We start from the raw sequence: 19,751 nt of genomic DNA, 5'->3' as shown, positions 1-19,751 counted from the left end.
CCCCGCTTGGTGTCGGGCTCTGCTGCTAGTACCACCGCCTCCTTGCGCTTCACGTCCTTGGCCTTGGACTTCTTTTCCTCCGCTCCTGCAGCTGGCAGCTCGAGGAGGGAAAGGCGTCCTTCCTCGGCTCTTGCGCACTTGGTTGCCAGGTTGAACAGCTCTTGAGATGTGCAGAGCTCCTCGTGGATAGCGAGCTCTTCCTTCATCTTGATGTCACGAACACCGTCAGAAAACGCGGAGATGATGGCTTCGTCCGTGACCTTGGGGATCTTGAGGCGGGTGTTGTTGAAGCGCTGGATGTACTTCTAGAGGGTCTCTCCCGGTTGCTGCTTAATGCGGCGCAGATCACCCGCGGCCGGTGGGCGGTCGCGTGTGCCTTGGAAGTTGGCGACGAAGCGGTCACGCATCTCGTCCCAGGAGGAGATCGAGCCGTGCTGCAGGTTCAGGAGCCAGGAGCGTGCTCCATCCTTGAGAGCCATGGGAAACCAGTTCGCCATGACTTTTTCATCCCCGTTGGCCGCTTCGATGCTCAGCTCATAGAGCTGCAGGAACTCTGCGGGGTCGGCGGTGCCGTCATAGCGAGGAGGCAGATCCGGCTTGAACTTGTCTAGCCAAGCGACGCTACGCAGCTCGGGGGTGAAGGCGCGGCAGCCGGCCGTGGTTTCCAGGGCCTGCTTCGGAGGCGGAGCTTGATCTTGACGAGGTCCGCGCTGCGCCGCTGCAGGCGGCGCGCGGTCCTGAAGAGGTGGCGCGGGGAGCGCGGATGCAGCTTCTCGCGGCCGCGGGATTTCTTGGTAGCTTCCCTCGCGCGTGGGCGCCGGGCGCGGCGGATCACGCTGCGGAGCCGCGCGCCTTGGTACCAAGGCACCGTCTTGGGGCTGAAGTGGTGGGGGCACGCCACGAGCCTCGCCGCCCATGGCTGGCTGAGGGGGAGGCAGAGAAAGGGACGGCGCCGGAGAGCCCCCCGCGGCGCGGACGAGCTCGGCGACGCGGTCGAGCCACTGCTCGTAGAGGTCGTCAACCGGGCGGTAGCGCAGGAGCTCATTCACCGCGAGGAGCGCGCCCGTGCCTCCATGGGAGCGCGGTGCGCGTGAGACGAAGAACCGGCCGGGGTCAGCGATGGAGTAGCGGTGCGGCCATCCTGCCGCACCGAAGGATGCAGCGAAGAAGCCTGCTGCTCGTTCCCCGCCAGGCCGGTGGCAGCGTTAGCTGCGGGAGACGGAGAACGACGAGATGGCCCGCCAACGGGAGCCGTCTGAGCGACACGGGCGGTGAGGGCAGCCCGACGCTCAGCTCGAGCACGGCGAGCGTCCGCCATGGAGACGACGGAGCGACGGGGCGAATCGGATGGAAAGGAAGCTACGGCGTACCCCTACCTGGCGCGCCAAATGTCGGATGTGGGGTTCTGGCAAACCCTTAAGGTTCGAACACTGGGGTGCGCGCGAAGTCTTTCTCTCCTACCGATCTACGCCCTAGCTCGCTAAGATCTCGCGGACGAACTCGACGAACTCGCAACACAGAAAGACACGAGATTTATACTGGTTCGGGCCACCGTTGTGGTGTAATACCCTACTCCAGTGTGGTGATGGTGGATTGCCTCTTGGGCTGATGATGAACAGTTACAAGGGAAGAACCACCTCCTGAGGTTGAGGTGTTCTTGTGCTTGGTGTCTTTGCGGGTGAGAGTTGGGTGAATTGCTCGATGCCCCGCCTTTATGGTGGCTAAACCTATTTATAGAGGCCCTAGTCCTATTCCCAAATAATGAGCGGGAAGGGAGCCAACAACGGCGGGCAAATTTGAAGGGGGACAGCTAGTACAAGCTATCCTGACAAAAGTGGTCTTCGCCTGCAAAAAGCCTTGGTGGTGACGCCGTCTTGGGCTCCACGATGACCTCCGTCTTGCCGTCCTCCTGGTCTTGGTCTCGTTGCACCAATATAGCAACCTTTGCCTGATGCCTCGGTACTCTTGGCCTGCGCTTGCCTCCTTAGCACCAAAGAGGAAACAAGGACGTTGCGCGCGCTGGCGCCCGCCTGGTGCCGTGCGTCATGGCTCACGTCAAGAGGGTCTCGTGAGGTTTCGCCCCGCCTTGATATCTCTGCTCCTCGCGAGCCTGCCTGGCTAGGCCACTCCATAGGAGGTCTTGCGTCGTCCGCCTCGCGAGGCTTGGACCCTCGCGAGGGTCTTGGATGCCTTGTAGATGAAGATGGGCCGCACGGCCTGCTGGCTCAGCCACGCCGTGGGCCGCAGGCAGGCAAGTCTGGGGACCCCCGTTCCCAGAACGCCGACACCCGCGGGAGGTGGTGGTAGCCGGACGCGACGAAGAACTCGGTGAAGTTCCTTGCGGTCCTCAGCCTTGATATCTCCCACACACGTAGTGTGCGATCAACGTACACGCCGGTAGGGTAGAGCCTCTCCGGCACGGTATTTGGGAAGCGGTAGGTTGGTCCGGTGTACTGCATGGCTGAGGTATGTGCAGAAGAAGGAGAAGGGGTCAAAGAGCAAAAAGGGCAGATGGATGAGGGATGGCAGAGGCAGAGGCAGAGGGTGGCTTAAATAGCCGTAGTGCTACGTGTTATTTGGTCGTGGCAATAACAGGGTCAAATGTGAAGTAGCCCGTTTTCAAACCCACCGCAGCATCGGGAGTGTACACGCGTGGGAAACGGTGGTTTGAAAAGAAGAATAAAAAGAAGCTAATTGCACGTGTGGGAATCCGTGGTCATATATATTATATGAACAAAAAGAGACAATTTTTGAAGGGTTTGTGGCCATTTTGCATGATAAAAATAAATTTGGCCCTTATAAATTTGCTCATTTTGCATGATAAAAAAAAGATAGAGGGCTTGTGGCCATTATACAAATGCAAATGACCCATTTTTGAATAGTTTGTGGCCATTTTGCATGATAAAAATAAATTCAACCCTTATAAACTTGGTCATTTTGCATTTGTATAGAACAAAAAGAACTAAATTTTCTACGCAATGTCAATTGTTGTGTAATTTCAAACGACGCAAAAAAACAGAGCCAACACGTTCACAAAAAACAGAGCCAGCACGTTCACAAAAAAACGACGCAATTCGACGGCCCAACCAGAGCTTGGTTTCCTTTTGGGCCCAATAACAACATTTTTTTCGCGGAGTCAGTGGTAGGCGAGCAGTCGAGCACAACCAATAGGATCGCCTCTCGCGGATCGCCCCACGATCCAACGATGCGGAGCCATCCTTGTGATCCAACGGCCCGGAGCCTGCACGCAGCTGTCGGTGTCAAAACCGGCGGATCTCGGGTAGGGGGTCCCGAACTGTGTGTCTAAGGCGGATGGTAACAGGAGGCGGGGGACACGATGTTTACCCAGGTTCGGGCCTTCTTGATGGAGGTAATACCCTACTTCCTGCTTGATTGATCTTGATGATATGAGTATTACAAGAGTTGATCTACCACGAGATCGTAGAGGCTAAACCCTAGAAGCTAGCCTATGGTTGATTGTTGTTCTTGTCCTACGGACTAAACCCTCCGGTTTATATAGACATCGGAGGGGGCTAGGGTTACACAGAGTCGGTTACGAGGGAGGAGATCTACATATCCAGATCGCCAAGCTTGCCTTCCACGCTAAGGAGAGTCCCATCCGGACACGGGACGAAGTCTTCAATCTTGTATCTTCATAGTCCAACAGTCCGGCCAAAGTATATAGTCCGGCTGTCCGAGGACCCCCTAATCCAGGACTCCCTCAGTAGCCCCTAAACCAGGCTTCAATGACGATGAGTCCGGCGCGCAGATTGTCTTCGGCATTGCAAGGCGGGTTCCTCCTCCGAATACTCCATAGAAGATTTTGAACACAAGGATAGTGTCCGGCTCTGCAAAATAAATTCCACATACCACCGTAGAGAGTATAATATTCCACAAATCTAATCTGCTGACAAGTTTCATAGCGTGACATCACACCACGTCCCGGTCATTATTCGAACCGTTTTTCCCAACCAGCGACTGCACATATTGCGAGGCAGTTTTCTTGGCACGTCTTGTCGAAGCAGAGATCGTGTCCCCTTATCACGGGATTCTCATCAATACGGGTGTGGGTAACCCAACCATGCTTGTTGGTATGACTCCTCGATTTTAGGCAAGTTCCAAACGGCCACGCGGGGGACGCTCGATATTCACCCCCTTTATAATGGGGCCAAGGCCTGTCCTTTTCTTCTCGCGCTTGATCCTTTTCTTCCCCCACCTCGAATTCCAACACCCAAGGCTCAGGCTAACTGCTTCGGACCTTCAATCATGTCCGGATCCAACCTCCAAGGCTACAGAGGAGGACATCAAGAAGTTAAGAGAAGCCAGGTATCTGACTGGCGAAATCTCGCATAGGCTGCCTGCTCAAGGGCAGGTCATCCCTACTCCCGAACCTAACGAGAGTGTCGTATTTGTTTCCCACTTCCTCCGAGGGCTAGGCTTTAGTCTTGATCCCTTTGTTAGAGGGCTTATGTTTTATTACGGGCTCAATTTCCATGATCTAGCTCCGGATTCCATTCTTCACATCTCGTCGTTTATCATCGTGTGTGAGGCCTTCCTCCGCGTTACCCCACACTTCGGCTTATGGCTCAAGACCTTTAATGTGAAGCCAAAGATGATTAATGGGCTCCACGGAGAATGCGGAGGTGCCATAATAAGCAAAGGCGCCGATGCTCCATGGCCAGAGGGTTCCTTCCCGGAGACGTCCAACTTATGGCAGCGGGAGTGGTTTTACATCACAGCTCCCTGAGGTACTAAGTGGGTAGCCGCCCCCGCCTTCCGTTCGGGCCCCCCGCCACAACTGGCGTCATGGGTCAACAAGGAGCTGGACTGGGGGCCGGCAAATGACATGCCGACATTGCAGAGTCGCATCCGAGATCTCCTCCAGAGAGATATCAGCCTTGTCAAGGTAATGCAAGTCATGCTAGTTCGTCGAGTCCTGCCTTGCAAACATCGACCTCTCCGTATGTGGGAGTTCAACCCGGAAGGACTATTCAGCAATTCTTCTGCGTGAAGCTCGAAGAGATGTATGGATTATTCTTCGGATCACGAATAAAGTGTCCGAACACCATCGAGGATGCGGGTCTGAACTGCAATCGTCCAGATACCGACGTAAGTAATTCCGCGGCCGAACATGCTGTATATTTTTTGGTCACAACATCATTATGAAAAAGTCGCTCTTTGACCAGGACTGGATAAAAAAGGCGAAGATGATCAGGTGTTCGGCCCCTCTTCCCGAAGGCTCACTGGATCCTGTACTAGCCAGGATGCTTGAGCATGCACCTTATCAAGTGCCATCAGAGGAAGATAGAGGGAAGAATGAAGAAACCGAAAGCGGGCCTCAAGCATTACTCATCCAAACCGGGGGAATTAGTGTCTCCGCGAAGGAGGATAATCGGGGAGGAGAACCTAAAATTCCCTCTCCCCAAGGAAAGAAAAGGACCGCTCTGAAGATTTGGAAATGAGGGCTTCCAAACGAGGGAAGAAACCTTCGTCAGGGGGCCCTGCCCCGGAGGGCATCCTTTCCGTACAGTACCCGCAAGGGAATCAGCCCTCCACCAAGATGTAAGTGAACAAGAGTACTTTTTGTAAATATATTCTGTTTTATCTCCGAGGACAATAACCGAGACATATATCTTGCAGTCCGGCTCGTAGCCCTTCTCGACAGAGTTCGTCTTCGGGGGATCTTCTTCCGGAGATGATGGAAAGTGAAACGCCTCCCCTTGTTTCCCCGCCTCATGGGGCAGACGACCCTGAGGTGTCGTCATGGAGGATCTCTCTTGATCCGCCAAGGCCAGAAGGTAACCCTTCGGCCACCCGAAGTCCGGAGTATTCAGCTCGTAAGGAGAGCAACAGAAAGAGTCCGAAACTGTCCGGTGCACGACCGGACGCACTGATGTGTTTTCTGGAGCAAGCGGCTATCTCAGAGGCGCATCGTACCTTAATGGGTACGGTGGTTGAGAGGATTTCCTTCGCCAAAAATGGGTTGCATGAAGCTTTTATGAGCCTGCTAAGAGGATTTGAGGTACGCAAAGTATAATATATATTTTTTGACAGTACCGCACACGCTAGGTGTGCCCTATACAGATACTAGCCCCTGAGACTCTGGTTGCTGTCCAAAGACGGCAAACGGAGAATCATAGTCCCAAGTAATAATCATGCTGTGGTCATGTGCAGGCGGCTGAGAGTCCGGAGGCTGGCCGAACTGGTGAGTTTGCCGAACTGAGGCGGCAGCTTATTGCGGCAGATGCCGACATCGTGCTTGTAAACAAGCGGCTTGACGAGGCACAGGGTATGTATTTTTCCGGCGGTCAACAGGTTTTGAAGAGGAGCATTATGCTAGTTTCTATAATATGCTGTGACTGCAGATGGAGCTGCTGCAGTGGACACCCTTCGGGCGGAGCTTGCCCGAGCCAAGGAACAAGCCAGGAGAAGTGATGCGGCCACGCTAAAGGTGGCCGAAGAGTTAAGAGCCGAACAGGCTGCTCATCGCCACAACGAAGAAAAAATAGCCAAGATGGCTGTTGAACTGAAGGATGCCGCCGACTGGTATGAGCTTCTTGAAAAGGAAAGCCAAGCGCAAGCAGCGGACCTGAAGAAAGCCATGGAAGCATCCAAGGAAACCCGCTCTAAAATCAGAGCGGCGAAGGAGGAGCTCCGTCAAGCTGGAGATATCACAGCTGGGAAGCCCTTTTTGTTGCGGACGAGGTTCGGAGACCCGAAGTATGCCCCTCTAGATCAATTATGGAGTGCTGCAGACGCGTACTCGGACTTGGCAATGAGTGCTGCTGATGCGACTGAGTTTTTCAAAGATCAGAAAGATCATGAAGTGGAAAGATTGTTCTGGTCGCAGTTCAGTGCTCCAACACGTCTGCTGCTGTTAAATGAACAAATGGCCGAGTGGGCCGAGCTCCATAGGTTGTCCGGACTTGCCATGAGATCTGTTGTAGATCATCTTTGGCCGGAGGGACCGAGGCCGAATAGTTATTTTGGTTTAGTGCAATGATTCCTTGGTGTTGTGCCATGCATCGACGCTATAAAGAGGTCGGCGTGCATAGAGGGTGCGCGGATGGCTCTTGCCCGTGTTAAGACATGCTGGACAGGGATGGAGGCCACCGCTATTGCGACCCAAGGTCCGGCCGTAGGCCAGGTCCCGGCTGAGCATTATTTTGAAGAAGTCCTAGAAGGCGCTCGTTTAATAGAGGCTCGGTGCTCGAAGAGTATCATGTTCGAGTGACATGTATCCCAATTTGTAAAAACAATGCTATTTGTATTATAAAGGCTGTGTTTATACTTTTGCCTGAAAGTATTATGATGCCTCCTATGCGGCCGTTTATGTATGTAAATAACCTGAAAGTTTGCAGTCGTCGGCTTCAGCCCCCACGCACAGAATGCGGGGTGTTCGGAAAAAAAGCGCGTATTCACACTTGATCCAACGTCTTGGTCCATTAAGGAGGTGATAGCGCGGCGAACAAGGCAATTGGACTATATAGCTTTAACACTTTCACTTAGCCATAGGAGTTTGACAGCGGGGCTACTATATAGCCCCTGGTACCCCCGCGCTCATCCGAATACGGTGCATGTAGATACATGACCGGGAAACCGGTCCTTCGTTAATGCGGAGGAATCGCGAAGATTCCAATGAGTCATCGAGTGGTTGACCAGTCTCGCGCTTCATCATGACAGTCAGTTTTGGCTTTCTCTACTAAGGTGCTCACCCGGATGAACCAGGGCACAATCGTAGCAGTTCTCCCGGTGCCACCTTAGCCGATAGAGCGGAACATAAGGTAGCAAAACACGGGAGCCGGGCAAACCCAACTATTGACCAAAGACATGATTCGGAGCTGATGCATATAAGGCCAAACTCGCGACGCCGAACACTCCCTAAGGTATTCGGACTTTGAAACATATGCTGGGCTGAGTAACACCCCCAATAATAAACCCTGAATTTCTAGGTACTCTCATTGGTCTGACGTGACGAAAATGTCAATAACGCCATCATCCCTCTCGGTTGTGTTGAGTATCCGGAGGGTGTGAATCAACAAGAGACAGTAAAAAAGGTTTACGCAGGGTCTTAATCTAAAAAGAAACATTTGAGCGGGGCCCTACTGCACGTCTGCGCCTGTGTCTCCGTTGTGCCGTATCCTGGAAGGGTGTAGCACGATTATCATCTGTAAAAGAGAGAAAACCCATGTAAAAGTCTTCGTGCAAAAAATTGGTATTCTTAATGAACCATTAAAATTCAATCTAAATAAGGTCGAGCCGAACTGTAGCCCTTTTTACGTGCGGGGAGCCCCTAGCACCACCTATGGGGGTATATCCCTCGACCCAATTTCATGTTTTATCTGAGCTGTTACAGCTAGTGGTGCGTCGGACTCGTTTAACCGTGTCCGCGACCGATCATTTATTCTGGTTGGGGGCCGTTCAATGTTCAGCTGCTAGAGCCGCCACACATTCTTCCACGTGTAAGGAACGCTCTGTGTTTCCGCTAGCTATGATGATGCCACGTGGACTGGGCATCTTAAGCTTAAGATAAGCATAATGCGGTACTGCATTAAAACGAGCGAAGGCCGCTCTTCCGAGTAGTGCATGATAGCCGCTTCGGAATGGAGCGATGTCGAAGGTTAATTCTTCGCTTCGGAAGTTGTCGGGAGAACCGAATACAACCTCTAGTACTATAGAGCCCGTGCAGCGGGCCTCTGAGCCTGGTATTACTCCTTTAAAGGTAGTATTGCTTTGGCTGATTCTTGTCGGGTCTATCCCCATTTTGCGGATGGTGTCCTGATATATCAGATTAAGACTACTGCCATCGTCCATAAGGACTCGGGTGAGATGGTATCCGTCAATTATTGGGTCTAACACCAAGGCAGCCGATCCCCCGTGCCGGGTACTAGTCGGGTGATCCCTGCGATCAAAAGTGATCGGGCAGGCCGACCAAGGGTTGAACTTGGGGGTGACGGGCTCTACGGCGCATATGTCTCGGAGTGCATGTTTGCTCCTCCTTTTTGTTACGTGAATCATGTTCACTGTTTTGACCTCTGGTGGGAATTTTTTTCTCTCCCCTAGTGTTTTGCTGGCGAGGCTCATCCTTGTCTTCACTTGGTGTCTCCCTCCCCTTGTGTTCGGTGTTTAGCTTGCCGGCCTGCTTGAAGACCCAGCATTCTCTGTGGGTGTGATTTGCAGGTTTATCAGAGGTGCCATCAATCTGACATAATTTGTCTAGAATCTTGTTTAGGCTGGACGGTCCATCTCTGTTGCCTTTGAAAGGCCTTTTCCATTGACCGGGTCGAGAACCCCTAAATCCGGCGTTTACCGCCGTGTTGTCTGGGTTGTCTTCGTTATTTCGACGCTTGCTTTTACTGCGTCGTGGTTTTCCATTGCCATCCCTGACTTCAGATGTGCCTGGGTCGCTGGTGCTACTACGGGCCAGCCAGCTATCTCCGCCCGCGCAAAAGCGGGTCATAAGGCTTGTTAGGGCTGCCATTGTCCTCGGTTTTTCTTGGCCGAGGTGTCTGGCAAGCCATTCGTCTTGGACGCTGTGTTTGAAAGCTGCTAAGGCTTCGGCGTCCGGGCAGTCAACGGTTTGATTCTTCTTAGTGAGAAATTTGTTCCAAAGCTTTTGGGCTGACTCTCCGGGCTGTTGAATTATATGACTTAAATCGTCTGCATCCGGAGGTCGGACATAGGTCCCTTGAAAGTTAGCCCTAAAAGCATCCTCAAGTTCCTCCCAACTTCCAATTGAATTTTTGGGGAGGCTCTTCAGCCAATGCCGAGCTGGTCCTTTCAACTTGAGGGGCAAGTATTTGATGGCGTGGAGATCGTCTCCGCGAGCCATATGGATATGGAGGATGAAGTCCTCAATCCAGACCCCAGGGTCTGTTGTTCCGTCATACACCTCTACGTTCACGGGTTTGAATCCCTCTGGAAATTCGTGATCCAGCACCTCATCGGTGAAGCATAGGGGGTGCGCGGCACCCCTATATTTGGATGTGTCATGGCGTTCTGACGGTTGTAGTGTTCGGTTTTGATTCTGCGCTGGAGCGCGCTTCCTAGATCCGTAGATGGATCTGGTCATGCCGGCTTTTTGATGCAAGTCCTCACGTGAATCGTGTGCTGACTTATGTGCGGCCTCGTTAGCCGCCCTATCGCGGCCACGAGGTGGTCGATCCGACCGGTCGGCCGTTTTATTTTTCGGCTGTGTAGGCTCTAAGGCCTCATCATCGAATTCAGGCAACAGCTTGCGCTTTGGATAGCTCTTTGTGTGGCGACTGCCACCATACTTTTCTTCAGTGTCGAGCACTTTGTTCCATCTACTATTGAGTGTATTCTGCGCGGCCTTGAGCCTTTGCTTCTGCTTCTTCAGACTCCTCGCGGTGGCAATAAGCCTTCTATGGAGGTTCTATTGTTCCAAGTGCCTTTCCGGGATGATGTGTGCATCGTCGTTCGGACTGTTTTCCTCTCCGGAGAGAGGTTGATGAGCTTTATCCTTGGCGTCGCCGTGATCGGACAACGGCTCCGTACTATGTTCGTCGTCCGCTGGTTCATCCTGCTCTGTCACTGGGTCCGTGTGGTCGTTGTTTCCTCTGGAGTCGACCGGGGTATTATTTTTTCTTGCGCTGTTATCGCTGTTTTTGCCGAGGCGGGATTTGGAGCAGCACCTACGCCGTCGCTTTGGTTGCTTCTCGAGGGAACTATCCCTCGCTGCATCCTTCTATTCCTCATCATTGTTTTCTTTGGGTGTATCCACCATATATGTCGTGTGATGAAGTGGATGTCCAGCGCCTTGCGGGCGGTGGTTCTTGTTCTTCTCCTGCATCGTCGTCCCTACCGTCGATGTCTTCGGAGTCAAAATTGAACATGTCGGTTAAGTCATCGACAGTGGCTACTAATTGGGTGGTGGGTGGGGAGCGAATTTCTTCGTCGTCCGCATCCCACTCTAGCCGGACATAGTTCGGCCAAGGGTCTCCTGACAAGGAGAGAGACCTCAATGAGTTTAGCACGTCGCCCAGTGGTGAGTGCTGAAAGATATCCGCGGAGGAAAACTCCATAATCGGTGCCCGATCGAATTTGATAGGCACGGACGCAGGCGGCTCGGAGCCCGTGGCCGGGGACGAATCCAAATGTCCGGCAACACGGGTCTCATAGGAAGTGAAGTCCGCATTCGGCTCTATCGCCGCTGAGTGCGCGGCCTTCGTGGCGGGGTCCATCCACCCGTCCTCGGACGGCGCAATCTGTTCCGGATTGAGGGCCGGAGTAGTTGCAGGTGTGATCTCCCGAACACTGTATGACGGCAGAGCTAAGTCATGCTCGTCGTGACTGTGCGGTGCACCTGACATGGGCTCGAATCTGTCGAAGATCAAGTCTCTGCGGATGTCGGCAGTATAGTTCAAGTTTCCAAACCTGACCTGATGGACAGGGGCGTAGCTCTCGATCTTCTCCAGATGGCCAAGCGAGTTGGCCCGCAGTATGAAGCCGCCGAATACGAAGATCTGTCTGGGGAGGAAAATCTCGCCCCGGATCGCATCGTTGTCGATGATCGAAGGAACCATCAAGCCTTTATCACGACGACACAGTGGAACTCTCAATGAAAGCACCAATGTCGGTGTCAAAACCGGCGGATCTCGGGTAGGGGGTCCCGAACTGTGCGTCTAAGGCGGATGGAAACAGGAGGCGGGGGACACGATGTTTACCCAGGTTCGGGCCCTCTCGATGGAGGTAATACCCTACTTCCTGCTTGATTGATCTTGATGATATGAGTATTACAAGAGTTGATCTACCACGAGATCGTAGAGGCTAAACCCTAGAAGCTAGCCTATGGTATGATTGTTGTTCTTGTCCTACGGACTAAACCCTCCGGTTTATATAGACACCGGAGGGGGCTAGGGTTACACAGAGTCGGTTACAAGGGAGGAGATCTACATATCCGGATCGCCAAGCTTGCCTTCCACGCCAAGGAGAGTCCCATCCGGACACGGGACGAAGTCTTCAATCTTGTATCTTCATAGTCCAACAGTCCGGCCAAAGTATATAGTCCGGCTGTCCGAGGACCCCCTAATCCAGGACTCCCTCAGCAGCCTGCCCACCAAATTCCTTCTAGAAGACCACATCTGAGGGCTATCGCTTGGCGCCAGGGTATGATCGGACGGCTGACGATCGGAGCTAGGGTTAGGAAAAACCCCGTGGGGTTTTGAGCTGGTCAACGGGGTTACGAAAGCTTTGACTTAGCATAACTAATTTTAAAAAAATCGAAAAATATGAAACATTCGCTGTTCGTCGTTTTATAAGACACACTAACGAGGAAAAATACTAAACTTGGTCTATGGTCATTTTCATGAAAAAACCTTAGCTGGCACGATCGAGGTCAAATGAGCACCATTAATTTAAAAAAATCAAAAAATATAAAGCCTGCGCACAATCTTGTCTTATGTGACATGTTACCAACCGAAAATCATAAACTTGGTATATGGTCATTTTCATGAGAAAACCTTCACACATATGAGCTATCACCTACAAGATTTCATAGAGTTCAAGGAGATGAGGTAGGGTTACCTTCTGTTTTTGAAAAAATTAGGAAAATCAAAAAAATCACCAAAGCTTTATTTCAAAGTGAATAAGAAGGATCTGAACTTAGTTTTCCATTTTCGTATTTTAAACGTGTTTTTTAATAGTTTTTTATATTAAAGCATATTTTTCGAAAGAAAATGTAAAAATATGAAGATTAATTCAAAAAATAGTGAGACTTCGAATCTACACTATATAGATTGAATAGGTGTTAATAAAAAACATTTGGCTCATTTAGAGTAGGTCAAAAAAACTTGATTACAAATGGGCTATTTACCCTAGCCTAGCAGCTCATTTGGAGCACATTTCTCAAATTCAAATTTCTTTGACCTCCTCTAAATCACCTCAAATTTTGCACACATGATCTCCTACACAAACATAGATAGTTTGCCAAGGTTTTATTTTTTTGAATTTTCTTGAATTTATATTGTACTGACGAATGTCAGTTCAAAACATCGGATAATGAAACATGCTGGTGGGAAAAAGCATGAATTTGATTTGATTAATAAACATGAGACCAATAACATGTGTGATCAGTGAAGCAACACTGAAACAACATGTGCGATCAGTGAAGCAACACTGAAACAACATGTCTGATCAGTGAAGCAACACTGAAACAACATGTCTGATCAGTGAAGCAACACTGAAACAACATGTGTGATCACTGCAGCACCTAAACTCATAGTTCACAACATCTAAACAGAACTAACCATACACCACAGGCAAATATAAGGACAGACAAATATAGATAGAATAATACATTACTAGCATCACCATAGATTCTGTTCACACCATAAACAGCCACATTCAGTTTACCAAAAGTAACCGGACCCAAAGTAACCCAAAAGATAAAGATTCAGTTCATCACAGCATCACATCATCACATCACGCTGGAGTCAGGGCCTTCGCGAGCGCAGCTTGCTGCCCCCTGATCATGTAGTCCTCCCCGCGGATCGCTACATCCTCTACATGAGACAGAAGGTGATCGAAGCGGCCATCCTCTGGCTTTGGTTTGGTGGTGCAGTAGGGGCAGTGCCACTTCTTGATCTTGCGATTGTAGAAGGAAGCAACTCCCTTGGCCTTGATCTTCTCCACCTCCTTGGCTGTGAAGGAAGCGACGTTGCCCTTGTACACATCATCTCCAGAATCATACTGCACACATGAATGAATTGCATTAATACATTATAGATTCATATACACCATGTCAAATGAACTAAATGAACAAGGGATAGGCTTACCTCATATTCTTCGTCGTCACTAAACTCTGGATCGTACGGGTCGTAGTGGGCCAGCTTCCTCTCCCCCCCAACCATCATCCTCCTGAATATACAATTACATCCATCACTAGTAGCCAATTTAAAATTTAGATATGCACACATGACACATTGATCATAGGGCTAATATACTCCCAATATGACATTCAAAACCCCAACCTGAGTAGCATTCAAAAACAAATCTAATATAACTACATATGACATTCAAACCCCCAATATGACATTCAAATAACACATTGATCATTGGTTATGCACACACATTGAACAACGGAGCTAATATAACTACATATTGTGGACAAATTTATATACTAATGAATCAAATAACTTCTTAATCAATGGATTCCATTTGGGCATATGATATTCAAAACCCCAATCTAAGTTGCATTAAAAAACAAATCTAATAGGGACCCAATCTAATAAGCATACATGTCTGTAGCATTAAAAACCCTAATCTGTGAGCATTAGAAACAAATCTAATAAGCATACATCTGTGTAGCATTGAAGCACATCTAATAAAAAGATCTATCTAGCATTTTTGCAATGAATTTATCCAACAAACCCTAGTACAAAAATCCCCCATCCCCCCAATACAGAAAAACCTGGCCCATCCATCAAACCAACTACTCTAACCATCGGAACTACCGTATGAATCCACAATCTAACCAATCCAACTAACTCTACAAGCTAATATCCTAAAGCAAAGCAAGTGCAAATACCTCCTGCTCCTTGCCAGGCTGCGCATCAGGGGTATCGGGATGGACTGCGCCGCTCGACGCCGTCACCTTCTGCAGCGCTGAGGTGGAGCCCGCCACCTCCTTCTCCACATCCGTAGCGATTGCGGGTTTCCCCGCACCGCCGTGGACGCCGCCGACATCCGCGGTCACCGTGCCCTGTAGCTCGACCACATCTCCGGCCGCTGCGCCGGCATCGCCACGAGCTTCGGCCATCTCCGGGCAGAAGAGGATGCGGTGGGGGAGAGCGAGATGGTGCGGTGGAGGCAGTTGAGGAGAGCGAGACGACGCCGATGGGGGAGAGAAAGACGATGCGGCAGCGAGTGGATTTGGGGGAAAACCCTGGGGGGAAATGGTAGGGGCGATGCGCCACGAGGTGGTTCCCCCTCATTTATACGATGGGACATTTCGGGCATGTCCCATGGACACGTGCTACCCCACGACCGCGGTCAGTTGCATGTGCCCACGTATATGAATACCTGTACAGTCAGCATACGAAACAACTATACGGGTAACGGTCAAAGGTGTACTCGGCCCTACGCGGCCCCACTCCTCAGAGTTAATGGTCAAAGGCATTGACCCAACGGCAACGTCCGTTGTAACCTGTTCTGAGGGTTTCTGGCAAGGGAGTGGGGAAAAGTGAGCAAAAGTTAACAAAGTGGGGATGAATGAGTAGAGCTAAGGAACCAGGGGCACAGAAATAAAAAACCCAAAGTTTTAACATCCAGATTGCCAGATCATCCAATTTTAGGAGTTCGTCCATCATCTGTTTCTGCCATACCAAAGTCACTCATGATGATGAGTTCAAGCAAACAAGAAATCTGATGAGAAAAAGGCGAACGAAAAAGAGGGCGAATAAAAGGCAAATTTTTGTGAAGTGGAGGAGATGAAAACGAGAGACAAATGGCAAATAATGTAAATTGCAAGGAGATGAGATTCGTAATTAGGAACCTGATAGATGTTGATGATGTCTCCCTGGCAACGATGCCAGAATTCCATTTGATGCAGCTTCAAACTACGTCGGTATTTCCCCAAAGAGGAAGGGATGATGCAGTACAACTACGGTAGGTATTTCCCTCAGTTATGAAACCAAGGTACCAATCTAGTAGGATAACCAAGCAACACTATGGAAACGGTACCTACACACAAAGAACAAATGCTTGCAACCCAACGCGTAAGAGGGGTTGTCAATCCCACCTTGGTAAAAAGATAGATTAATTTGTTTGAGTTTGGATAAATAGATCTTGCAAAAACACGAAATAAAATAAATAAAGAAAAAGTGCAGCAAGGTATTTTTGAGTTTTTGGAATAATAGATCTGAAAACAAATACGGCAAAAGATAGATCGGAAAGCAAATATGATAAAAGATAGACCCCGGGGTCGTAGATTTCACTAGTGGCTTCTCTCGAGAAGATAGCACACGGCGGGTAAACAAATTACTGTTGGGAAATTGATAGAAGAACAAATAATTATGACGATATCCAAGGCAATGATCAATATATAGGCATCACGTGCAAGATTAGTATACCGAAACGATTCTGCATCTACTACTGTTACTCCACACATCAGCCGCTATCCAACATGCATCTAGTGTATTAAGTTCATGGAGAAACAGAGTAATGCAATAAGAACGATGACATGATGTAGACAAGATCTATTCATGTAGGAATAAATCCCATCTTGTTATCCTTAATAGCAACGATACATACATGCCTCGCTACCCCTTCTGTCACTGTGTGAGGACACTGTAAGATCGAACCCATCGCAAAGCACCTCTTCCCATGGCAAGAAAAATCGATCTAGTTGGCCTAACTAAACCAAAGATTAGAAGAAGAAATATGAGGCTATAAATAATCATGCATATAAGAGATCAAAGAAAACTCAAATAATATTCATGGATATAGATCTGATCATAAACACGAACTTCATCGGATCCCAACAAACACACCCCAAAAAGTCATTACATCAAATAGATCTCCAAGAGACCATTGTATTGAGAATCAAAAAGAGAGAAGAAGCCATCTAGCTACTGCCTACGGACCCGTAGGTCTATGGTGGACTACTCATGCATCATCGGAGAGGCGCCAATGAGGATGATGAACCCCTCCGTGATGGTCTTAGATTGGATCTCGTGGTTCTGGAACTTGCGGCGGCTGGAATTGGGTTTCGTTGACTCCCCTAGGGTTTCTGGAATATTTGGGTATGTATAGAGCTGAGAGGCGGTGGAACGGAGCTTCGTGGGCCCCACGATACATCAGGGCGCGCCTGGGCTCTCTGGCGTGCCTTGGTGTATCGTAAGCCCCGCGGGACTTCCCTCATACACTTCCTTGGCTCCCAAGTTGTCTTCTGGTCCAAAAAAATCTCCAAAAAGTTTGCTGCGTTCGGACTCCGTCTGGTAGAGATATTTTGTGAAGTAAAAAACAACAACTGGCACTGGGCACTATGTCAATAGGTTAGTCCCAAAAAATGATATAAAGTTGCTATAAAATGATTGTAAAACATCTAAGAATGATAATATAACAACATGGAACAATAAAAAATTATAGATACACTAGAGACGTATCAGGCTCTGATACCAATTGAAAGGATCGATATGGTTGACTAGAGGGGGGTGAATAGGCAACTACCAAATTTTAACTATTCTTAACAAATTAGGGTTAGCAACAAATAGGTTATCTAGATGTGCAACTACGTGAGCAACCTATATGATGCTAACAACAACAAGAAGAAGAGGAAGCAAAGGATACAACACAATAATAGCTTGCACGAAGTAAAGGTAAGAGATAACCACAAGTGGAGACAGTGAAGACGAGGATGTGTTACCGAAGTTCCTTCCCTTTAAGAGGAAGTACATCTCCGTTGGAGCGGTACGGAGGCACAATTCTCCCCAAGAAGCCACTAGGGCCACCGTATTCTCCTCACGCCCTCACATAATGCGAGATGCCGTGATTCCACTAATGGTGCCCTTGAAGGCGGCAACCGGACCTTTGCAAACAAGGTTGGGGCCTCTCCATAACCAAATTGCAGGCTCCCAACGACACCACGAAGCTTCACCATAATGGAATGTGGCTCTGAGGTGACCTCAACCGTCTAGGGTGCTCAAACACCCAAGAGTAACAAGATCCACAAGGGATTAGTGTGGGGAATCAAATTCCCCTTGGTGGAAGTGTAGATCTAGGCTTCTCAAGCAATCCCTAAAGAATAAACAAGTTTGATTGGCTAGGGAGAGAGATCGGGCAAGAATGAGCTTGTGAGCAACAATGGAGCTTGGTGGAGGAAGAGGTCGTCAACTAGAAGAAAGGTGACTCCCTTTGATAGTGGGAAGAAGGATCCAACCGTTATGCTCCCACAGCCCGCGCATAAGTGGTAGTACCGCTCTGATGAGCGGTACTTCCGTTGGCACGGAAGTGCCGGCTACCTAGTTCATTCTGAGAAGATCAGAGGAACGGTAGTGTCGCCTGAGCGGTACTACCGCATGGAGATGAATAGTAGTCGATACCCGCGGTAGTAAAGGAGGGCAGGGCGGTAGTGCTGCCCTAGGCAGTACTACCGTTGGGAACTGCCGCCCTACTACCACTCGTGGACAAGACCGCAATAGAACGAGGCAAATAAGCGGTACTTCCCACGGTACTCTCCGGTGGTAGTTCCGCTTAAGCGGTACTACCGTGGAGATCAGCGGTACTTCCGCTTAGCTCGTAGAAGCCTCGTGAATCCATGGTAGTAGATATGCATTTAGCCCCGTAGTACCGCAGGAGTGGTACTACCGTGGCGAACTGCCGCTCTACTACCGCCCATTTACAGAACTCCTGAAATAAGCGGAAGTAGGAGCCGTACTACACAACGGTAGTACAACAGGAACGTTACCATTGTGAGAAGCGGTACTACCGCCTAGCCTGTACTGCCAAGGTTCAAACATAAGGATGAACAAGCTCAATTGCCGAGAAAGGAACGGTGGTGCAAAGATAAAAGTGTACGTGAAGATTTCACGCAAACCTTTCTGAAGCGGACCCCCTCTTAATAGTACGGTGTTCCTACGACTCAAGTCCATCGAAAAAGAAACACAAGAAAACATTGTCTTTATAAGTCTTCAGAGAGGTTCAAATCATCTTGTGCAACAAGGTAGCTTATCTGAAATGCTCAACGCACATGATTAGTCCGCAAAAGCATTGTCATCAATCACCAAAACCACTAAGGGAGAAATATGCCCTAATAACAGTTGTATTAGTGCATGTTAACAATACATTTTTTGTACAATTAAAACACCACCGTTGCTAATGTACTCCAAATTAGTCTTCCAAAGTTAATACAAAAAATCAACTACATCACACACAGTTTGTTATAGGAACCGTTTGCGATGAAAATTCGTGGTTCTATTTATGTCTTCCTCCATAAGCTCGCAGGCTTCATCTGCTCAAGCGTCATTCACCCTCGAATCCCCGAATCCCCCATTCCCATTCCCCAACCACTTCTTGTAGAGAATGATGCCATGGAGACGCCTCATGAGGGCCCGCACAGTCGTCGTGTCCACCCCGAGCGGCTCCGCCTACACCGAAAGCGCATTCGCATCTGTCGAGAGGGCGTCTACTGCAGCAGACGGGACAGGTGCAATAGCCTAGACGAGTGTCGCAACTGCTGCGACGGCAGCTGCAAACGCCAAGAGCGCTCGAGCAGCGGTCCGTGCCGCGGAGGTCGCCCTGGCCCGGGTCGGGGCCATCCAAGCCTAGATCGAGGATGCACACGCCAAGATATTCCAGGCCTCCTCAGAATCCAGAATACACCACACGTCCGAAGAGGCGGCGGATATGCTTGTTGACGATGCGGCTGCGGAGGCCATGGAGCCCCTGCTTCCTCTGAGATCACCGAGCTAGAGCTGGAGATGCAGGAGGCGGCGAAGAGCGCTGGGAGGAGGAGTTGCGCGTGGCTAAGGAGGAGGCAGAGAAGCGCCTGTCCGTCGAGGAATCGGCTGTGGAGTACCAACACGAGCTTTGGCGCGAGCACTACTACGAGTAAGGCGCTCCTTTTAATAGAGAACCGGAACAAAGCATTAACACATAGTGAATACATGAACTCCTCAAGCTAAAGTCATCGTTGTCGATTTCCGAATTCATGGTCACCTTGGGGGTCTAAGGTCCAGAACAATAACAGATGCATACAACTTGCAGGTAAGATCAAGAACACAAATATATTC

The sequence above is a fragment of the Aegilops tauschii genome, chromosome 3, assembly GCF_002575655.3.
Source record: "Aegilops tauschii subsp. strangulata cultivar AL8/78 chromosome 3, Aet v6.0, whole genome shotgun sequence".
Classification (NCBI taxonomy): domain Eukaryota; kingdom Viridiplantae; phylum Streptophyta; class Magnoliopsida; order Poales; family Poaceae; genus Aegilops; species Aegilops tauschii.
The sequence above is the reverse complement of the archived record's forward strand: the minus strand, read 5'-3'. Positions refer to the sequence as shown.